The sequence below is a fragment of the Nicotiana tomentosiformis genome, chromosome 3 (genome assembly GCF_000390325.3).
Source record: "Nicotiana tomentosiformis chromosome 3, ASM39032v3, whole genome shotgun sequence".
Taxonomy (NCBI): Eukaryota; Viridiplantae; Streptophyta; class Magnoliopsida; order Solanales; family Solanaceae; genus Nicotiana; species Nicotiana tomentosiformis.
Window position 1 is genome coordinate 148,878,604 of NC_090814.1, and position 14,308 is coordinate 148,892,911.

Below are 14,308 nucleotides of genomic sequence, written 5' to 3' on the forward strand. Positions count from 1 at the left end.
TTTCCACTCATTGAAGATTCTATCTGCAAAAGAAGGTCAACGGGGGATACTCAAATAGCTCTCACTGACACCAGAGAAGGTGAGGTCGTCTTTCTTTCCAGCCGCGATACGGTTCGCCTTAAAGCCTTAAGGATCAGGGGAGGAGAAGTTATCTATGTAATTACGTTGTTGGCCGTTGTTCCAGTCGAGCACTCTCTTTTCTTTGTCCAATTCCGTCTTACCAAACAAGACTGACTTCTTACCAACCCGCAAAGGGTTGTGAGGCTGGACCAGGTACGAAGAATGAATCTATATCTGTGCACGGAAGTTGCTGGCCGGTGGCCGCTCAACTATTCGAGCGCAATGCAGTGGTGTTGGTTCCGATTCGACAAAGGTAGAATGCCTGGTCGAAGGTCCAGTACAGTAGGTAGCAGGCGTGTTCGTTTTGGCTCCCGGGTGGGAACGATAAATAGGCGATGCACCATCCTTGCTGCTACGTACGTTTTCCTTGACTTGACAGATTCATTCAATTGAACCCACACTCAAAGGAGGACCACAAGCTCGGGGCTCGACGAAACGGAAAGTTTCAGCATGTTGAAACTTCTTGGGGTTAGCAGTGAAAGAAAGAGCCCGGCATTCATTTCTTCATGAATATTCATAGCTGAGTCTACTAAAAGAGGGACCAGCCTCGTCGTGGTGATTAGAGGACACCTCTGATCGTTCACCTCTAATGTGACACGTTCCCTCCCAGTTATATGATCAACGGGATCAGTCGGCTAGAGAGCGGGGCTATTCTTCTTCCGGGGAGACAAAGTCGTCCCTTCTACTGACCGAACCCTCAGTTCGGGGGCCTTCGTCAACATGTTACGAAGCTCCAGTCTTCGGTGGGTCACCATTACTTGACTTAGAAAGGCAAACATCTGGGCAAGGGAAAGCGCAGTGCGCCTGGTGCAAATGGCTTTCTTTTTTCATGATATACCAATCAGAATGGAGGGTCCTACCTACGTACATGATTGATAGAATCACTACATGGGGGGGCGGTCAACTTGATGCGGGAGAGGCATGAGTGCAGTTCGATCTTGTGGTGTATTCATTTGTAGTGAGTAAGGCCTCTTTCTCGTTGATCAGTTTGCCTCCACTCTATTGAAAAGTAGGAATTCCTACGACGGTTTTGTCAACGAACGCGTCTCGGGCCGGATTGACTAACCTAACCCACCCTTAAGGAGGCTTTTCCATAGTTGGGTGTCCGCTTTAGTGTGATTTACGAAGGCTAGGCTAGGTTTGGTAATATCCAAAACAAATGAAAAGAGGTCGGGGTCGATAGGTGGCAGTTGGCAAGGAACTTGATCCCCCCCAAAAAAAGGGGGAAGCCGCGGTCGAACTCTTATTCTGGAAATAAGTCGGGGCCCTTTTACCAAGTCTACCAGATAGAAGATGATAGAGGGCCAACTATCGTTGCCTTGCACAAGACGGTGCCCTTTCACTTCGAGTTCCTTCCTTCGTAGTCAAATCTGATGATACGCTTTGGCGATGTTACCTACCAAATAAAAGGCCTGCTAGGTGATCGAAATCGCTCAGGTCAGTGAGGACTCACTCACTCACCTACTCCTTATCTATTTAAGACTTTCTTCTATCTACTTAATTTAAAAGGCGACCCGCCGCGCCGGGCTATAAGATAAGATACAGTTCTTGTACTACTTGATTGACTGGTAAAAAAGAGCTTCCGTAAGAACTGGAACACTCTTGTATGTACGGTAACCCTCTCTTCCGCTACTGGTGGACTGTTGCACAGAAAGGGCGACAGAAGCAACCTTTCTTAGTGCGCTTTTCAAGCGCTTAGCTTCTACTAGTGGCGGGGCGGCAAGGCCATGTTGTTCAGTTGGAAGCCTAAGCCAAGAAGGTACGAACGAAGTGACGGGCCCCTTTAGAAGATAGGGGGCGGCTTTCTTGTGGTAGTAATTGCAAACATCTCTCCTCTTCTCTTAGCATGCATAGTTTGCTTACATGCCGCCTTAGGCACATCTCTCTTTCTTAGTTTCACGCTGGACTAATGATAATGAATGAAAGTCAGTCTTTTAGTAAACGTATATAAGCAGCTGTTTAGTGTATAGGCAATTCTTTAGTGGTCGCACCGAGAGTACGGTGGAGATTGGTTGAAGATGATGTTACGCGGCGTTCAGAACCAGTCTTGAAGTGAATGAATTAGAAAGAAGTAAGGAAATGAGACGACTCTTTCTTGAACTATATCATAAACAGATCTTCCCCTCCACACCAATCACGAGTTTTTCTCTATTCCTCTCGTATATCGTCGTAACGCCCTTAATGCTAGGTTTTGAAAAAGACTTTTCATGTCATTCCCATTTAGGTCCGATTCGGATCCCTCCGTTGTTTCCTTTTCCTTCCGCACCTTTTCCTCGAAATGAGAAAGAAGATGGTACACTTGAATTGTATTATTTAAGTGCTTATTGCTTGCCAAAAATCCTACTTCTACAATTGGTAGGTCACCGGGTTATTCAAATAAGTCGTGTTTTCCGTGGTTTTCCCATGTTACAACTTCCGTACCAATTCGGTCGATCCGGAATGGATCGGTTAAACATTCCATTAGGGAGCCTGGTCTTGACTCTTCTGTGTGGTATTCATTCTCGTTCGGCTCTTGGAATCACATCCAGCAGTGGTTGGAACAGCTCGCAAAATCCAACCACTTCACCTACTTCATTGCCCCCAACCGTTTCTCGTACCTCTATTGAAACAGAATGGTTTCATGTTCTTTCATCGATTGGTTATTCCTCTCCGTTCGTATCTCTTTTTCCAATTTCGGTCTCGATTAGTTCACAAGATTGAATGGCCAATTCTCCTCCGAACCCTCGATTCGATTGTTTTCCAAGAATGTTGAGCCGGGTATGTAAGCCATGTATCTGGGAGGAACTTAAATAAAAGAAGGGCTTTCGGTTTTTTGCACCCCGTTTTGGTCTTGCAGCTATTTTAAAAATATATATATAAGAATCCCTTTTTTAGAATAAAGATTGTATATATGTCCAATCTCTAGTGGTGGTGGAACCAACCAAGATGTATGTCGTCCGACCCGACCTCAGACTCTTTCTTCCCGACCTATTTGACTCTCTAGCCGTAGTTATTTAGGTGGTATTCCGAGATCGAATTCCTCCCAGGAACACACGAAACAAAGATATGAACTGGGTAAATAGAAATGGAAAAGAGATGTTTAGATTTCATCCAAATTATAAGCTTTTTCTACATCCATATGATCTACTAAAGTAGATCGGTATTGACCATATAATAAAAGCAGATCTTGGTCCATGGAGTCCCAAGAAGGTAAGAACTCCAACCTGTCCGATGCTTCTTCGGCCAAATACGATATACAAGTGGGACCTGCACTATGAGCAAGCTGTGCGAAAAACCGCTTCTTTTTTCCGGTTCCGAAACAACTTGGGCGAAATAGGGTTCTACCGGGAAACCATGGATTTTTGAGTTTTCGCCATTGGTTACTGGTTGAGCCACTGGAATGGAATGAGATAAGAATCCCTGGAGATCTTTCCTCTCCACTTACTCGTAACAGGCTTTTCTTCTGTAGAAGACTTCTTCCGAATGGCATAATTGTCCGACACTACGTTCCTCGATCTTCAAAGAAAACTGACTCCTCCTACTCCTCCTTCTCCTTTAGGATAGGATCCTCCTTGGTCCTTCTTTCACTAATGGTCTCACCATTTTCTAGTAGTAGTAGTTCGCGCGAGGGACTCTCCTTTCTATCGCTTGCCCTTGCCTTTCACTCTCATTTGGTCTCTTTCTTCTATAAAATAAAGCGAAAGCAAAGCGCATGGCAAAGAAGCAGCCAGCTGACTGCCCCCTTCCACTCGGCCTTTCTTCGCTGTGTGAATAAGGTCTTAGTCTGTATGGGCATTCTGGGCAGGTCGCAATAAGTCGCTAGTCGAAGGTTTAGACCAATCGCAATTCATCACCATCTTGCCCGCTTCCAATTGATGACTGGCTATTATATAAGTGTTGACCTAAGCCCCTGCGCAGGGGCTCGGCTCCCGAACCGTACGTGAGCTGTCTCGTACGGCTCTTCCTAAGAACTTGAAGCCCCCTCTCTCTAAATAGAAAAAAATGCATTTACAAGACAAAAAAGACTTTTTCAAAAAGCCTTCGCCCTCCTATTCAACGGGGCTATTAGAGAAGCAGCTTCGTTCCTTGACTTCTTTTCTCAGTCAAGCTTCCTTGTTCCTTAGTGTAGTCTCGGTCCATAGTTGTTGACTCCGTTCCTTATAACCTAGTCTATATCCACAGCTGACGTGACTCCGTACTGACGCCTTTCCCTTTGTATAGTATACGGCTAAGTGACTTCGTAACCTCAACGTACTTTTTTTCTTACTGTAGCATAGGCCTTCGTCGGGCTTTTGTCCCTTCGCCTATAGACGGCGGCTTGGCTTCGCTATCGCTCATGACTTGGTATAGAGCCGTGTAGTCGTCGGTTTTACCACCAGAATGCCTATGAGATAGTGGTCGTCCTTTCGAATGCCTTCTTCCTGACTTTTCTGAGAAGCCCTTTACGACTATACTATAAAGGATAGGGGGGTGTTCACCTTTGGAAATTTAGCTACTTAAGTCCTTCTCAGAAAGTCAAAGTAAAGGCGAACGACATTCTGTTCTACAGCTACAACACTGAATATTTCTTATTAATATTAAACATCTTAATAGTAGAACTACTTTCGTACTACTAAACAAGCAAACCTTCGGTTCCCTTTGTTTGATTAAACGCCGCTTATTTTAGTTTACATTCAAACCAAAGTAAACCAAGCCTAAGCGGTCACGACATCTTGTTGATATTTATTGAGGAGTTTGATGGAGTTTAGCTGACTGAATCCATAAACCTAGAAAGTCGCCGTCACTGGTAATGTAGTAATGTAGTTGTAGTTAAGGCTGAAGTAACGCTTTTTATTTTAGAAGATCTACTGAAGTACTAAAGGCAAACGGGGCTCCCAGGCCGGGACGTCTGGCAGAATGCTTGGCCTCCTGCGCTGGAAGCGAGACCCGAAGGGTGAGCTTATGGCGGTTAGCTTCTAGCACTAAATAATAGGCATTAGGCATTCTGAGCTGAAAGGAGGCAAGCAAATGAAGGGAGGCATTACGGGCCGACTACAAGAAAAGCAAAGCTTCGTAGACTCGGTCAAGTCGCTTATAGAATGCCGACGACTATTTTCCACTTAATTAATAAGTGAAGGGGAGAGGGAAGCGAGGCTTAGCGAGCTTTATAAGGCCGACCACTACATAAGCCGCTGGCGGAGAAAGCTCGAAGAGCTTCCCTTCATTCATTACTAAGCCAAGGTCCCAGGTCTCCGAGTCAGCCCGCGCTTTTTCGAAGAATCCTGCACCCATGGGCATACGGCCTGGCAGGCCTTCCCTTTCCGCCGGAGCTTCATGGGCGTTGCCCCGTTCCCCAATCAGATGTTTGGATGTGAGCTATACTCCGCGAGGAGCCAAACGGGCGTATGGCCTTGCCATTTGACCTCTTTTCCCGTGTGACTAGGAATGCTCAGTGACAACCTCTCAATTGTCACCGCCTGGCCTCTCTTGCTACCACGGTAGCACCTAGTGTGGTCAGCACCAATCGTGTTCGGGCAACGAAGCTTACACTCATTCACATTGGTTCATCCTGCTATGCCCTGGGCCTTTTGCTCTTCTAACGTAAAAGGTGGCCGGCCATTCGTCAAGGCCCAGGAATCCGCTGGACATCTCAGCGGCGGGATTTGATACCCGCATCCGATCGAAGTTGCATTTTAGTGCTCCCCTAACATAAAGGGGAGCTTTTTCTAAGTGGGTCGCTTCGCGCAAGACATTGCTTAGGACCAACGGGTCACACGACAGGTGCACGATCTACTTTGCACCTTCCATCCTTCAGCCCTTCGCCTATCGGCTTGGCAGGCAAGCTACCTTGATCCGTCTTCGGCTTCGATTCGTTACGCTCAGAAGCTCCAACAAGCCCTAAAGTCTCTTGCCGCCTAAAACTCTGCCAAGAGAGCGCTGCTTTACGTTTGATCCTATGTACCCATAGAATGCTATGCGTTCTCCACTTTCGGATCTCGCAAAGAGAGAACGTGTTTTTTCCTCTGACTTTCTCTCTCATTCGCGGAGCGAAGAAAGCGGGCTTTGCCCCAGCTACCGCTATCCTTGGGAAACCAAAAGAGCTACCGAAGGAAAGGGATGCAGTCTCTCCCTTGGCCTTTGGAGAGGAGAGGGCAGAGAAGAAAATGTCCTTCGCGCAAGTTTTTTTGCTTCCTGCATCCTTACTAGTAAAAAAAAGGGGCTCTTCAACCAAGAAGGCATTCTGGTAGGAAGGCCGACCACTACATGAGTCGCCATCCGTCCAGGAGAGAAACAAGCTACCTTTCTTTGATCCCCCTTCCCGGGCAGGGAAGAGAACAAAAATGGACCGCAGATGGTAGTCGTGGTTGATTCGAGGATCTTACGCGGCAGAGCGAACTCTTCTATTGTGTTACATTTTCTCTGGCGGACCCCCCGGTCCATCATACTGTAGCGATTCGAGAAGAACGATTAGGCTCATATTCTATCCTTTCTACAATACCTATAGACGAAATGCTTCGTTTCAGATCAATTCTTCGCTGCAATCGCTTCGATCCACCCCCTCGGTGAAAAACCGTAATACGCCCTGAGGAATTCCTACCAGCAGACTTCCCTGTACTCAAAGTGAATTGTCTAAGTGCTCTCCTTTGTCTCATTGTTTATCTCGTAATCATTCGATTCCGCCCCTAAAGCTAGCTCCTACTCCTCCTCCTTCTCCTTTAGGATAGGATCCTCCTTGGTCCTTTTTACATAACACTCTCGGCCGCCCAAGAGGACTGGCTATCTTTCTCTTTATACGCAATATCTTGAAAGGCAAAGAAAAACATCTACCTTGGCAACGTCATTGACTGATAGTTTATCTTCCGAACCGGTTAAATACCTATAACAAAAAAAGGCCAAAGCCCGCTGAAGCACTGGAAAAATGTTGACCACGATTTCTAACGCTTTTCAAAAACCATTTGCTTGCAACGCCTTGAGTGGACAGATAATTACGGCCACTAGATCCTTCATACTCTTACTAAAGTACACTTAAGACTCAACCAATCTTGAAAGTTCCGTGGACAACTGGCATACCTTGAATCTAGCCTGCAATCCTTTCGCACTTCTCTTATCAAATTTCTAGTTAGAGAGAGAGCTAACCGCTGCCAAAATGCAGCAGTTTTTCTTATATACGATAGCACCCCCTGCCCTCCTTGTTCAAGTAGTTCAAGAGTGAAAGGGCGTAGTGAAAGAAGGGAAAGATATCTTTCAAAGATATTCTACCCATAAAGGCAGTTCTCTTATATGGCAATACTAGATTGGCGAGACAAGAGAGAAAGCTTAGAAAGTAGTAAGGTGTCTATGGGGCTTGCCTTACAGGTAGTGACTATACCACTTACATATCGAACAGATCTTACTCTCAATGGAGTCATTTCGATATGACCTAGGAACTTACAGAATACCGAACTTGGATAATCGGTAGAAGAATGATTGGCTAGATCATTTGCTTCACTGCGGAAGAACCCCTTTCTACGCTACGTTCCCAATAAAAAGCCGTCATCCTTCTGTCGCCTGTTAGCCACACCAGACCAAGAAAAGGCAAACTAATCAACCAAGACTCAGTCACGACCTTTGTAACCTCACGGCCACTTTCTTTCCTAGAGCTTGCAGCCATTATCTTCGCTTTTCAGATATGGTGACATTACTTGTATGGGGGGAGTGCCAGATCTTTACGGATCATAAGAGCTTGAGGTACTTGATGACACAGAAGGAGTTGAACCTTCGCCAGGATGGCACACTTCTATTCCGGGGACGAGTATGTGTTCCTCAGGACAGTGACCTGTGCCATGATATCTTGGAGGAGGCGCATAGCTCACCTTTTTTCCTGCACCCAGGGAGCACGAAGATGTACAGGACGATCCGCCCACACTATTGGTGGAAAGGTATGAAGAGGGATGTCGCTGAGTATGTGGCTAAATGCTTAGTGTGCCAGCTGGTTAAGGCTGAGCACCAGAGACCAGCAGGACCCTTACAGCCAGTTCAGATACCACAGTGGAAGTGGGACGAGATAGCCATGGACTTTGTCTCTGGATTGCCGAAGACTGCGAGGCAACATGACGCCATTTGGGTGATTATTGATCGGCTGACCAAGTCAGCTCACTTCCTGCCGATCAGTATGACTTACTCTACGGGCAAGCTAGCCCAGATATATATTGATGAGATAGTGCGCCTACACGGGATACCATCATCCATAGTATCAGACAGAGATCCACGGTTCACTTCAGCCTTGTGGCAGAGCCTACAGAAGGCTTTGGGTAGCAGAGTGAGTCTTAGCACAGCCTTCCATCCTCAGACCGATGGCCAGTCTAAGAGGACCATCCAGACATTGGAGGCTATGCGGAGGTAATCCCTTGATTTTCGAGGTTGTTGGGACAGACATCTACCCTTGGTTACGTTCGCCTATAACAAGAGTTCTCAGGCGAGTATAGGCATGCCACCTTTTGAGGCACTCTATGGACGCAAGTGCAGGACTCCCCTATGCTGGGATGAAGTAGGGGAGAGACAGATTCTTGGGCCAGAGATTGTACAGGAGACCTCTTCCTTCGGTCCGGTTAGTACATGGTTCTGTCGTTTACCTTGCGCCTATCTATTCCTTTAAGCTTATATCTTATACCATTGCAATCAGACTCATTGGATATGTTCCTTTTCTCTTCTACTATCGAGAGTCGTACGGGTGAGGAGGTGAGCTCTAAGCGTATACACATAGATAGATCTGGGTAAGCGACCATCAGCGGTATGGGTAGCAGCTACTATCAGTACGCCAGTCTAAGGCTGTTCGTAGAGGTAGGTCGTAGAGATCTATGAAGGGCTATCTTTAGCATAAATAGCATGGTTAATTATAGAATAGCGTGATGGCCGTAAGAAGATCATAAATAAGGTAAATAGTCTGGAGTGGATGTCTAGATCAGGGTGTCGGCATCACACATATAGCATGTGTGCCGTGAGTGAGAGGGTGGTCGTAGATCAGCCCTCAGCTCTTCTTTCGAAATTATCGAACATGATGACTTATCGGCTTGAGGCTTCTTTTCTTTTCAAGCTGAGTAGAAATTTCATAAGAGAAGAAAAGTTCACAGAAGGTTCTTCAATAGTATGCCCGGTTCACGAGGTTCTACCACTGCAGGGCCCAGTTGCCATTCTCCCATTACTCAAGTCGTCCAAGGGACAGGACCCCCGCACTGTAAAAAGTTTCCTTTTTATACAACTCATGATATCTTTCTTCTGTGCATATCTCGGTTTTAATAACTTCTGGGTTTATACCAAATCGACCGTAGAGAGAGTTCATTAGTATCTTGTAGATATATACCATAGCTGCATCATCCTTTATCTTTGCTTCTTGTCTTCTAGCGAAGATGTCTGATACAAAGCCTTCGAAAGGACTCTTCTTTTTCTCATACAAGTAGCCCCTTAGCGGGAAAATTCTATAACCCAAGTTTCGGGCATAAAAAAATTCTTCGCTAAAATAGACGCCTACGAATTTACCTGTTGGGAAGGTTAAAGCATTATGTCTATCCTTATAGGGTAAGAAGGCTTTCTCTATTGTAGAGAGGACACACTACAAAAGCCTCAATAAAGCCAAAGAAGTTATCCAATTCCGCCTTTTCTAAATTATTATGCCAGACGTCCCGGCCTGGGAGCCCCGTTCGCCTGGCATCGGAAAAGTTTTCATTATAAATGGATATAAGGAGTTCACATCGTAATAGTCTCAATTTTAACCATAGGGCTTATAGACATCGGCATGTCCTCCATAATAACCACGCCGAATGAAGCGTTCTTGGTTTCGAGTTGGTATATGGATGGGCCAACTCTTTGGGTCGTAATAGTGCATACGAAAGATTGATAGAGCTAGCGATGACAACGTTATTGTATCAACGATGTCTATTTTGTACAGATTCCAATAAATCTCTTGTGCCTTCAGCATAACGCCACCTAAGAGACGAATATCTTGTTTCAGATAAGCCAACAATTGTTGACCTATCTCCGGAAGATACTAAAGTCGTAATTTCTCATAGGGAATGGTGCCTTTAGAACCTAATTTCGGGCATAAATCCTGGGCCAAGTTATTTAGCGCAGCGGGAAGGAGAAGGTAGGAATCCCTTATACGGAACAATAATTTCTTTTTTTCATTTCCACGATAGACTTTTAACTCGTACATTTTATGCTTCCTCATCACCGTTTGGAAGGAGTACTTGCCGATCTGAGAAGTAAAAGCTCTCGTTACTATAATGCCATCGTATCGTGAAAAGTTATGGAAATAGACCGTTCGAATTTCTTTTTCATCTGATACCACAGCCGCTAAACGCTCTATAAAGTCGAGCATCATACGTTCACTTCGTTTTTTGAAATCTGATATTGAGAAATCGTTATCTTCACTGAAATATGTTTCAATATAATATTCAGACTTGGAAGCAAGATCTTCACCCGGCTTAACCACTAAGAACCCCACTGCGCAAGGAACATGAACATCGTCGTGGAGAGCAGCCTCTATATCGGCAACAATGAATGGGCTCCTTTTTATTTTCTTAATTGCTTTCAGTGCGGGTATATGATCGGGACGACGACTCTTCTTACCCATAGCTACCACTTCTACAGGTTCATCACTCATTGTCCCGCCATCCGTTAATTCATCACAAAGTTGCTTAAAAATTTCCTCTAGGCTAAAAGGGTGGACTTCACGGTGTTCAACCCTTTCGAAGAGATAGATTCGAACCCCTACTCGGTCTAGCTGCCCCTCTTCGTATTTTATTTCTCAGCCTTTTCACAGACTTGTTTCAAAATTTCATTATATACACGAAGCGGGGGTACTTCTGCGTTATCGGCCTTTACTAAAATTGCATTTCCTGCTGTAAAGTCGGCTCGTTCGTTATTTGTATGTATCAGACCATAATGGATAGTGAATTTAATAGAACGAAATCCGCTATTGTATGCATATTTCATTAACAGTATCATTACCGCTAATGAGATAACTTCAATTTCGACACATTTAAGGTAAGGTTTTTTAAAGCGGAATTCTGCTATTCTTATTGACTCAAGGGGGCTATGATATTTTTCCTCAGCGATCAACTTGTAGAGAAATCCAGACTGGAACTATTGATGATTCTACGTTAGCTCTAAAGTAAGGAGACCACTTAAAAACCCTCATCGGATAAGAAAAGATATACCAGATAGAGCGCAACCAAGTCCATTTTTGAATGAGAAGGCTAAATCATCACCTTATTTGAGGAAGTAGCCATGGAAGATTGGGTCTGTATGGCTTCCTGGGGTCGAAAGATCTTCCTTCAGCCTTGAAAGTATGCTGCTGCTTTAGCGCGAATGAAACCATTTCTCAAAATAAAAAGGAATCCTCCTCTTGAGGTTGGTAACCTAGCCCAAAACCATGCTCATGGGAAAAAAGTATGGGGAAATTAAAAGAGACCTTGATGTCTTCGCCCTAAGCGCATGCCAGGAAACTCATTCCTCTCATGATTTCCATGACACGAATCTTACTCTAGGGATCGAAATAAAAGGTAAAATACTCCTTACTCGTAATTAAACCCACTAATCATCATATCTTTTTTACCATGTTCGATTTGCAGAATGGGGATATTCGAATCCGGTCCTTCTGACATATCTGCATCCCCATGTATAGTAAGAGTCTTTCCAACGAGGAACTTCACTATCGTATAGTTGACTCGACTCGAATGCCCTCTTAGCAATAGCATCCGTAACCGCAGCTATTGAGTCTGCTGTGGGAATAAGCGCCGCAGAATAGGCAGCTATTGACTCCCTCTTGACAACTTGCTTATGTTAGAGCTATTGTGTCACTGTCCTTTTCTACTTTCTCTGCCGATACCGAAGAGGGTAACTAACCTCTTGACTAAGGGCTTGTTTTGTTTACAGAGTGAACAAAGGAAACTTGTCAACTAGACTTAGTGGAATGTCCAGGGGCAAACCGGTCGTTAAGATAGAGTCGGTGTCGGTAGCAGTTCTTGCTTAGCGGGATCAGGTCACCAATCGGTGACATAGTTTAGGAATGAATATCCGTAACTCCCATTCCAGTACTTAAATTGACAAAATGGAATAAGCAATCAAGACCTGGCTCAAGGCTAACCCCTCCACACTCAGGGTCAGGAACAGGAAAAGGAGAATGAGTAGGACAGGCTCGAGGTCAATTCTTTCTTTTAGGATAGATCCCACCCCCTTCTTTAGCGCTTGTTCATTCTATAAGACTTCCTTCTCGTTCTTGGTGAAGGAATCAGAGCTGCTATAGAATCAACATCTTACTTTTTAATGGCAAGCTCAGCAATGAGAAGTTTTCCTCTGCTGGAAAGCAGTCCTTCAGGGATATGGGAGCTTACTCCACTGTTGCTGGTTTAGTAAGCTAAGCATTTCCATCCTTTATGATTATGAAAAAGGAATGGATAGAGAGGAAGGCTCCAGGGTTTGTTTCTCTTGGTGTCAACATAGGAATGGGAGCTGTTTGAATGGATGCCTTTTTCCCTTGTTGAATCAGCCAAGTCAGTAGCCTTTCTTTTATGCGGGTTTTGCCTGTTGATGCAAGGAATAAGGGCTGGCTTGATGCCAAGAAGAAGCTGGTGGTGGAATAACGGCAGCTAAATCATCTGCTGCACAGTAGTACGTATTAGGCAAATGGGATTTTTCTTTCCTAGGCTGAGGAGCGTAGTCAGAGGTCTTTGGTGCCTGAATGCTTGACTTAGAGCTTGAACTAGGGGCAATCCAGCAACCATTTCAACTGGATACCATCAAGAGGGCAAGAGAGGAGGAGCCGATGAAATTCTTTCGGAGTTCTTCCCCGCTGACGTCTAAGCTCTCAAGGACTCGGATTAGTCAACAGGAATGAAATCTAAGAAAGCTGGTAGCTCGAGCGAGGAGCGGAGCCTAGCCATATAGCTATAGGCTATATAATATTCTATTTCCTCTGCTTTGAATTGTTAGAATCAAACTCGTTGCTCATTCATTAAGAGCTCTTGTCGGTAAAGTAGATCTAGATCGAGAGAGAGAATTGGCTTCTCGAGAATCCGCTGGAGTCAGATCAGTAGGGGAGTTCACACCGGGACTTTCTTAATAGAGAAAGAACCCATACCCTGAACCGGGGAAAGGCGATAACGACCCAGGATATGGTGAAGTACGTGAATCGACTCCCTCTTCGAGTCCAGACCTTTTAACATAAAATAAAGAATAAGGGACTGACTTCTTTCTTGACAAGGATCCTGAATAAATCGCACATGCTCCAAGGACTTCACGGAATTAGGAGGCACACAGGTGGGTATACCAAGAGAAATGCGGGTAAGCGACGAGGGAAATTGCCTCAACAAAACAAGTTTTTATTTCCAAAAAGATCCCCACGCTGAGGGATGAACCTCGCCAAATGATCTTATGGATCACCCATCCCATCTTTTAGGTTCCATTTGGGCAATATGTATCCTGCTGGGTATGGCTCGTAGTAAACCTCTGTAAGATAAGGAGGATCATATGGTAGGTAACCTTTTCACCATTCTAAAAGAATGGTACCTTCCAGCAAGAAGGTCTCTTCAGGCACTCCCAAAAGAAAAGAGAGAATTCAATTCATTTTAGCCTCTGAGCGAGGATACTCCAACAAGAAGAGCCTAACCAGGCTCTTGAGATAACAGCCCATACCATAGGGTAGCCCTACAGAGCCAAAATGAAAGGCCTTCATCATAGGCTAGCATAGCAGACAATAACGCGAAATCCAGGAAGGGGAGGGGGAATGAATGCCAAATTTGAAGCAAACCAAAAAGCTAGTTCCCGTGGAGTGAGTCTAGTGCTTCCCTTTAACCTAGAAGCACTCAGTGAGCCTTCAACAATGTCCTTCCTGGCCTGTTGTTTGAGTTGACCGAAGGCGGCGGGTGGAGGGAACCAAAGACGTTGACGATCGATTCCTTCCAAAGGGAGCTGTTGCCGACCCTTACACCATAAAAAGAAGACCAGTTTCCGATCGGACAAGAGAAGCAACTAGAGTTGACTTTTTTGTTAGACCGACACTCAAGACCCAGTTGCGAGCAATAGTGTCTTACACTTTCCCAAAGACCAATACACAAGTGATTCGCCATAGTCTAATCGATTGAGGAGGACAGCCAATGACCGAGCTTGAGGTGGGAATAAAGAGAATCTTCTATAAAGAATCTTCCTTTTATCTCCGCAGAAGGCCTGATTTATGCTTATTATCAATCCTTGT

General features: G+C 45.0%; 1 long non-coding RNA gene across 1 annotated transcript in view; it reads left to right on the forward strand.

Moving 5' to 3' along the window:
• LOC138907263 (uncharacterized) overlaps positions 1-14,308 on the forward strand; it is a 59,167-nt gene that overhangs the window by 19,829 nt on the left and 25,030 nt on the right. The gene's annotated exons all lie outside the window — the stretch shown is intronic.